Source organism: Salmo salar, chromosome ssa06, assembly GCF_905237065.1.
Source record: "Salmo salar chromosome ssa06, Ssal_v3.1, whole genome shotgun sequence".
In the NCBI taxonomy this organism is placed as follows: domain Eukaryota; kingdom Metazoa; phylum Chordata; class Actinopteri; order Salmoniformes; family Salmonidae; genus Salmo; species Salmo salar.
In genome coordinates, this window is record NC_059447.1 from 64,676,744 (window position 1) to 64,686,681 (window position 9,938).

Here is a 9,938-nt window from a genome sequence, read left to right on the forward strand (position 1 = left end):
TCCCATGGAAAAGCCACTTATCAGATCACCAGTCCCATGCAGCAGGTCTGTCTGGCCCTGCACCATGCTTAAACGTATATGTCATATTCTGGTGTAAAAACTGTAAGATGATGTGACTTCTGTAAAGCAAACGGATTAGATTTATTAAGCCTGAGATCCCGCTTGCTAAGCTGCATGTGAACTCTGACAGAACAACTTCTTTAATCACTAACAATTCACCCTGCCTGCTGATACCCTAAATTATCTATATCCTTTGCATGAGCTTTGGAAGGAATGCATGTCTGTCATAAAGCATTCTTTCACTATGTTAATTTGGTGGAGCCCAGAGAGGCAAGTATTAGGACAAAGTCAACAATGTCTCAATAACAGAGCAGAGTAAGCTGGTGGGGACAGGGCGCTCTAGCTGGACATTCCCAGCATGTGCTTTTGTGTGGGATTGACTGACTGTTGGCACGGGCTGGGAAACCTTTGGCTAACCACCCACTGTTCAACTGGTTTACAATAAGCGGGGTCCTACTTTGCACTGCCCAGTGCCCATTTCAGATTTGTGCTGAGGTTATGTTTTGCCAATAGACTGAATCGTTGACAGTTCGGATATTTTTCTGTTGACCCTCATCTGTTAAAACTGTCTCTTTTTATTATTTGGTTACAGATTGGTCTTGACTTCACACCTTGGTATGCCCCCACTTTTCAGGAAAGATAAGAACAGTTGACTGTTTTCAACAAGCAATTACAAATGTACAAGGAGCTGGATTTGCTAGTGTGAGTTCATCGTGGATAGTGCCTTGATCCATATTGCTATGTGTACTAGACACACCATTACATGAATGTTATCGGACTGTGGGCAAGTGCAATGAGCAGTGTCCTTGGCAGGGATAAGAACAGGCTTTGCATGGAATGTCTCACTGTAACTGGATATTACGGAGCGTTATTATTTGTCACCAGTATATTTCTCCTGACCGTTTCTTGTTGTGTAATCAAAGTTGAGGGCATTTCCTCTGTGACGCAGGAACATCCATTCCCAATCAGCTGCAAAGGTCACCATAGCTACTCTGAAAGAACAGTGTGGGTGTATTAAAATCAAGATTGCATAAGAGGACTGCCTCACTGCTGAAGTGATGAATGTGTTTTTAGAAGGCCTTAACATGTGCTATTTTGGCTATCCTATTAGGTACCACTTGTGCTTTGATGCACAACTTTGCAGGGAAACCATCAGTGGCCATGGAAGAAGTGCAGGCAGGGTACTTCTTCTCCTTCTCTCCAGCTGTCTCTGCAGGAATGAACAGGTGAGCGATAGTTGTTCATTAACCTGCAGTAATCCAGTAATCTCTCAGTACCGTATGTCCTCATTGTTATAGAAATCCCTTACCTTTTCTAACTCCTTGATATTTTAATATGCATACAAAGCTCTTGTTTCAAGTTTTAAAGATTGGTTAAAGGCTGCTTCACTTTGCCAAATGCTTTGTGCATTTTCTGCAAAACATAAAACTCTGAAACGGCCGTATGGTATGATAAAACCAGACATGATTTTTGATAGTTCCTGTTGAGTCCCCTCATAATGACTGTGTTGTTACTGTGTTGTTACTGTGTTGTAACAGAGAGCCAAACTGATTCCATTGGAATACATCTGTCTGAAGACAGACTCTCTTGTCTTGGGACCAGAAAAACATGTGGGTTATCATCATTTGGAATGCAACATTATGGAAAGCAGCAACCTGGTTGTTTTGAATCGTTAAACGTATTATGTATCTCCCCTCTCCAGTAAAGGAATGAACCTAAGAACACACTGCTTGTCTGTGAGTACATTGCTCAAGTCAAAGGAATCACACCTGGTTATTCATGCCACCACAGAGAATGCCCTCCGATTGTTCCATGGGTCACACACGTCACACTAAATGTATAGGTGTCACGGTTGTCGTAGGGTAAAGTGGACCAAGACGCAGCGGGGAAATGTGTACTCATCTTCTTTATTAAATGGGCAAAGAAGGTGAACCAAAACAAACACGTACACAACAAAAACACAACGACTAATAACAGGCCGGTAAGGCAACAAAGCTATACCCAGCACAATCTCCCACAAATACTAAAACAAACACATACCTATTTATAGAACCCTCAATCAGAGGCAACGAGAAAACACCTGCCTCCAATTGAGGGTTCAACCCCCAATTAACTAAACATAGAAATACAAATAACTAGAATGAACATAGAAATACATAAACATAGAACAGTGCCCAAAACCCGGAATACTAAATCAAACACCCTACAACTAACACAACCAGCCCGAACCACATAAAACAAATACCCCCTGCCACATCCTGACCAAACTACAATAACAAATAACCCCTATTACTCGTCAGGACGTGACAATAGGTCTAATTCTTGGCTTTTTGTAAATGAATTCATATTGTGTTCTCTCATGCTGTATCTCTGAAAATGAAATGCAATTGTGAAATAAAATGGAGACTGGTGTTTGTGCATGTTGATGGACCCTTCTATGTATAATTGATGTGCCATTTAATTCAGGTTCATACCAGATGGGCCTTTTGTTTCTCTGGTTCATACCAGGTTTATTTTTATTTTTATTTAACCTTTATTTAACTAGGCAAGTCAGTTAAGAACACATTCTTATTTACAATGACAGCCTACCCCGGCCAAAACCTAATGACGCTGGGCCAATTCAAATCAAATTTTATTGGTCACATACACGTGATTAGCAGATGTTATTGCGGGTGTAGCGAACTGCTTGTGCTTCTAGCTCCGACAGTGCAGTAATATCTAACAAGTAAAATCTAACAAATTACACAACATATACCCAATACACACAAATCAAAGTTGGAATGAATTAAGACTATATATATATATATATATGGACGAGCGACGTCAGAGCGCAACGGACTAAGATACAGTAGAATAGTATAGAATACAGTATATACATTTGAAATGAGTAATGCAAGATATCTAAAGATTATTAAGTGACTAAGATACCGTAGAAGTATAGAAAACAGTATATACATTTGAAATGAGTAATGCCAGATATGTAAACATTATTAAAGTGACTAGTGTTCCATTCCTTAAAGTGGCCAGTGATTTCTAGTCTATGCCTATAGACAGCAGCCTCTAATGTGCTAGTGATGACTGTTTAATTTGTATTTATTCTTATTTTATTTAACCTTTATTTAACTAGGCAAGTCAGTTAAGAACAAATTCTTATTTACAATGACAGCCTACCCCGGCCAAACCCGGACGATGCTGGGCCAATTGTGAGCCGCCCTATGGGACACCCAATCACGGCCGGATGGGATGCAGCCTGGATTCGAAACTGAGACTCCAGTGACGCCTCTTGCACTGAGATGCAGTACCTTAGACCACTGCGCCACTCATGAGCCCAGTCTGATGGCCTTGAGATAGAAGCTGTTTTTCAGTCTCTTGGTTCCAGCTTTGATGCACCTGTACTGACCTCGCCTTCTGGATGATAGCGGGGTGAACAGGCAGTGGCTCGGGTAGTTGATGTCCTTGATGTTCTTTTTGGCCTTCCTGTGACATCGGGTTCTGGAGGGTGGGTAGTTTGCCCCCGGTAATGCATTGGGCAGACCGCACCACCCTCTGGAGAGCCTTGCGGTTGCGGTCAGTGCAGTTGCCATACCAGGTGGTGATACAGCCCGACAGGATGCTTTCAATTGTGCATCTGTAAAAGTTTGTGAGGGTTGGTGAGGTTCTGTTGCACCCTCTTCACCACACTGTCTGTCTGTGTGGTCCATTTCAGTTTGTCAGTAATGTGTACGCCAAGGAACTTGAAGCTTTCCACCTTCTACACTGTGGTCCCGTCGATGTAGATAGGGGGGTGCACCCTCTGCTGTTTCCTGAAGTTCACAATCATCTCCTTTGTTTTGTTGACGTTGAGTGAGAGGTCACATTCCTGGCACCAGGCTCCCAGAGCCCTCACCTCCTCCCTGTAGGCTGTCTCGTCATCATTGGTAATCAAGCATTCTACTGTTGTGTCTTCTGCAAACTTGATGATTGAGTTGGAGGCGGGGAGTACAGGAGGGGGCTGAGCATGCACCCTTGTGGGGCCCCAGTGTTGAGGATCAGCGGAGTGGAGGTGATGTTTCCTACCTACACCACCTGGGGGCGGCCCATCAGGAAGTCCAGGACCTAGTTGCACAGGGCGGGGTTCAGACCCAGGTGTCACGTCGTGACCAGTAAAAGAGGTTGTTTGTTATTGTAGTTTGGTCAGGGCGTGGCAGGGGGTGTTTGTTTAGAGTGTTTCGGGGTTTGTTGGGCTATGTTCTATGTTAGTCTATTTCTATGTTAGTTCTAGTATGTCTATTTCTATGTGGTGTTTATTGGGTTGACCTTCAATTGGAAGCAGCTGCTCCTCGTTGCTTCTAATTGAAGGTCCTATTTAAGAGTGGTGTTTTTTCTATGGGATTTGTGGGTAGTTGTTTCCTGTTTTGTGTTCATGCACCTGATGGGACTGTTTAGTGTCGTTTGTTGTTTTTGTATACGTGTTTCTTTTGTTTTCCTTCTTTAATAAAATAAGAAGATGAGTTTACACGTTCCCGCTGCGTTTTGGTCCAATTCATACGACGCCCGTGACACCAGGGCCTCGAGCTTAACGATGAGCTTGGAGGATACTATGGTGTTGAATGCTGAGCTATAGTCACTTAACAGCATTCTTACATAGGTAATCCTCTTGTCCAGATGGGATAGGGCAGTGTGCAGAGTGATGGCGATTGCATCGTCTGTGGATCTTTTGGGGTGGTAAGCACATTGAAGTGGGTCTAGGGTGGCAGGTAAGGTGGAGGTGATATGATTCTTGACTAATCTCTCAAAGCACTTCATGATGACAGAGGTGAGTGCTACAGGGCGATAGTCATTAAGTTCAGTCACCTTTGCCTTCTTGGATACAGGAACAATGGTGGCCATCTTGAAGCATGTGGGGACAGCAGACTGGCATAGGGAGAGATTGAATATTCCTGTAAACACACCAGCCAGTTGTGCACCGCCCTATGGGACTCCCAATCACGGCCAGATGTGATTCAGCCTGGATTCTATTCAGGGACTGTAGTGACGCCGCTTGCACTGAGACACAGTGCCTTAGACCGCTGCGCCACTTGAGAGCCCACTGCACCACTCGGGCCAAGGTGGGCCTTTTGTTCCTCTGGTTCATACCAGGTGGCCCTCGAAAAGGGAAAATATAAAAATGTCACTATCCATGAGTTTTTATTATTAGTCATCACATGGTTTCAATTTGAGCAGAATTTTAAAGACCATGTTCACGGTGGGAAAAACATGTCATAGCATAATCCAGAAATCCTGACAGTCAGCAGACACTAACGTCAATGTCTATGGTCACACATAAAATCAGCAATCATTGGCTATGACGATGGCAATGCTTACGTTTTCGCTCCTGGTATTTGGTGACCTGTCCTGCTGTCCAAAACGGGACCGTTGCTCCGGAGTCTCTGCCCTGGAGCGACTTGAAGTCGCAGACGACTTGCAAATGACAGTCAAAATGTATCTTCTCTGCTCTTTCCCATAACCAAGCTTTCTAACACCACTGTAGCAGTGGCAATTTCAGCATGTAAATATTGGTGGGGCAAACTCAACATTTTTTTTTAGATGCATGCCAGCAAAGCCACTACACAACAAAACACACACAAAAAATGAAAATGAAAAATGAAATTGCTATAACGGTGAAAAACTGTGCCCACAAAACTGTTAAGGCCTACAGTACAAAAAGCTCTCCCGACAGTGGAGCTATCCTTTCAGCACCATGGAGTGATTCCTTACCACGGCTACACCTGGCTATCAGCAGAGCCTCGTCTGGCAGCGAAAACAGTTCATTCAGCCTCATTTACTGTTTTTAAAAAAAATCATAGCTAATATGCCTGACTTGCATAAACAAATGTGGTTTCTACTGACTCCTTGAGGATTTGTGCAAGTTGATAAGCATCTCCTTCAATAATAATGAACGCCAACATAGTTTTGACTTTTGCACCATACAAAAACATTAGTACGTTTATGTTGAGTAAATTCATAAAGTTTGTTTTTATATCATTAACACTTAGCTCCAAGTATAAGCAAGTGCATGCAAACGTGCTGCACGAGGTAGGCCTATTCGGTCTGCACTTTCAAAATGGACACAGACAGAAATTCTGATAGATGTTAGTACAGAAGATTCAGCGAGATTTTGCAGCCTTAACATTACTCTTCTTTAAGTCAGCACAGAGGAAGAGAGAGAAGAGAGAGATGCAGTTAGCCTACCATTTGAAATATTTTATCAGGCCTATGTGGTCTAAAAGGGACAGAAAACATGATCCACTTTTATAGACAGTATACCGACCCAAAGACAGCGCATTGCACAAACAAAACAACCCTCGCTATATCAACTGGAATTACATGGATTATATTACTGAACTTTTTGTTGAAAACAAATATTTGAATGGGAAGAGACTGTCACATGGTAACAGACCCAACAACATTATATAGTATCCCCTCCTCATGAAGAAAATCACATGAGCTAATTATAATACACAAAGTAAGCAAAACAATTAAATCCTTCCAACATTGCCTAAATCGACCAATAAGACACAGCACTAATGAGATAGACCTATATTGAGATGTAGACCAATTGAGATGTACAAACTATGCCATGAGGGAACAATGAGCGGATTAGAGGCAAGCCGTAATTTCGAGGAGCAAGTTAAGACGGACGTAGTCAATATAACTATTTGTTCAGGACTTTTGAAATGTACAGCGACAGAATTCAGAACTTGGGCCGCTCTTACAGTTTTATCCCTGTACACCGAGTCAGAACAGAAGAATAAATAACGGGGGCAAATGAGCAGACAACGAAAGCTTTTACAATATTCGATGATGACATTTCTCTAAAATAGGCTATAGGCTACATGTGCACCACTAATTCAGAACAGTAGGCTAAGTTCTGACGGGAAGAGGGACCAAATTATTAGGGTGAGACACATGGGCTACTAACAGCTTACTACACAACATACACTTAGTATTATTTTCTTAGCTACAGTATGCATATCTCCCTGGTATATTAAATCATGTATGTAGCAGCATACAATCAATTTTTTGGATTGTGCTATGCTCACATGAACAGGACAGTAGCACGGCGGTCCTTCTTGTGGGCAAATTTTGTCATCAAAGTCTAGCATTCTCTGGATTCATGGTGCTTTCATGACATCTGGATAATCTTTTTAAAAAAACAAGGTAAAATCATGATATCAGTGATCTTCAGGTTGGAGCTCTAGAAAGAGGCCTGATTTCCTGACTTGGAATTCCGAGTTGGATGACCTTTCAAAACCTATTTTCCCAGTTTCCAGTTGTTTTGAACTCACTGAAGTCTGAGATTTCCCAATTCCGAGTTTCCAGTTGTTTTGAAAGTGGCAGAAGTCATGCTGGATTGACAGCATGGCCAATGTATTCAACCTTTTCTGGCCCATGGTGTTGTGTGTGAATGTTTATCCTCTTAAGCGATAGATGTTTTAAATCCTTAAATCCAGACTTGAACCACACACCCACTCCGCCGAATAGCAGGCAGAGGACGCAAAATAGTGATTGCTTTGCAACGCTTGCAGTTAGCCACTGATTCCTTCCAAACCACTCATTGTTGAAGTTGCAATTTTCTGACTTGTTGTGTAATGTTTATGTCCAATGGCCGATGAGCACCGATACGTTTTATCTATAATTTCTCTTCATATAAAAAGGTTGAAAATTATTTTCCAGTAGATTGTCGACATGATTCATTATGATGACTGCTTGTCAAGCTTGCTAGCTAAGATTTTGAAAATATAATGTTGGCATGATCAGTCCAATCAACGCTATGGTAGATATAACGTGATTTGACATAATTTTATCTGTTGGCCAATGATCTTGAGCCTTCTTGGATGGGGACTTTGAATGTAAATCTATGGCAGCACCCAAGGGGGCTTGAATTGCCTAGCTCACCCTGTAGATTCTGCGGTGACGTAGTGTCCCCATGAGTGATAGAACACTCAACAAATCACTGCGCAATTAGAGAAGATTACGAACACATATGTGTTGTATTTTCTGATGGCTGCACCTCAACCACAGAAAGCACTGAGCTAGGCTGAAACACCTGCATTTTGGAGCTGCCTTATTCAAGAAAGCAAAAAGAAGACCATGTTTGTATGCAGCTTTATTAACTCAATATACCGTGCATTCTGAAAGTATTCAGACTCCTTGACTTTTTGAAAATGTTGTTACATTACAGCCTTATTCTGAAATGGATTACATTTTTTGGGGTTCATCAATCTACACACAATACCCCATAATTACAAAGCAAAATTATATATATTTTTTAATAAAAACAGAAACACCTTATTTACATAAGTATTCAGACCCTTTGCTATGAGACTCGAAATTGAGCTCAGGTGCATCCTGTTTCCATTGATCATCCTTGAGATGTTTTTACAACTTGATTGGAGTCTACCTTGGGTAAATTCAATTGATTTTACATGATTTGGAAAGGCACGCACCTGTCTATGTAAGGTCCCACAGTTGACAGTGCATGTCAGAGCCAAAACCATGCCATAAGGTTGAAGGAATTGTCCGTAGAGCTCCGAGACAGGTTTGTGTCGAGGCACAGATCTGGGGAATGGTACCACATAATTTCTGCAGCATTGAAGGTCCCAAAGAACACAGAGGCCTCCATCCTTCTTAAATGGAAGAAGTTTGAAACCACCAAGACTCTTCCTAGAGCTACCCGCCAGGCCAAACTGAGCAATCAGGGGACATAGGCCTTGGTCAGGGAGGTGACCAAGAACCTGATGGTCAGTCTGACAGAGCTTCAGCATTCCTCTGTGGAGATGGGAGAACCTTCCAGAAGGACAACCATCTCTGCAGCACTCCACCAATCAGATCTTTATGGTAGAGTGGCAGACGGAAGCCACTCCTCAGTAAAAGGCACATGGCAGCCCGCTTGGAGTTTACCAAAAGGCACCTAAAGGACTCTCAGACAATGAGAAATAAGATTCTCTGGGCTGACGAAACCAAGATTTAACTCTTTGGCCTGAATGCCAAGCGTCACGTCTGGAGGAAATCTGGCACCATTCCTATGGTGAAGCATGGTGGTGGCAGCATCATGCTGTGGGGATGTCTTTAAGTGGCAGGGACTGGGAGAATAGTCAGGATCGAAGGAAAGATGAATGTTGCAAAGTACAGAGAGATCCTTGATGAAAACCTGCTCCAGAGCACCAGGACCTCAGACTGGGGCAAAGGTTCACCTTCCAACAGGACAACGCCCTAAGCACACAGCCAAGATAGCGCAGGAGTGGTTTTGGGACAAACCTCTAAATGTCCTTCAGTGGCCCAGCCAGAGCCCGGACTTGAACCTGATCGAACATCTCTGGAGAGACTTGAAAATAGCTGTGTAGCGACGTTCCCCATTCAACCTGACAGAGCTTGAGAGGATCTGCTGAAAATAATGGGAGAAACTCCACAAATACAGGTGTGCCAAACTTGTAACGTCATACCCAAGAAGATTCCAGGCTGTAATCACTGCTTCAACAAAGTACTGCGCAAAGGGCCTGAATAATTATGTGAATGTGATATTTCATTTTTTATTTTTAATACTTTTAAAATTACTTTGTCAAAAATCAAATCAAAGTTTATTTGTCACGTGCGCCGAATACAACAGCGCTATCTTGGCTGTGTGCTTAGGGTCGTTGTCCTGTTGGAAGGTGAACCTTTGTCCCAGTCTAAGGTCCTGGTGCTCTGGAGCAGGTTTTCATCTGTACTTTGCAACATTCATCTTTCCTTCACCTTACAGTGAAATGCTTACTTACAGGCTCTAACCAATAGTGCAAAAAATGTATTAGGTGAACAGTAGGTAAGTAAAGAAATAAAACAACAGTAAAAAGACAGGCTATATACAGTAGCGAGGCTAT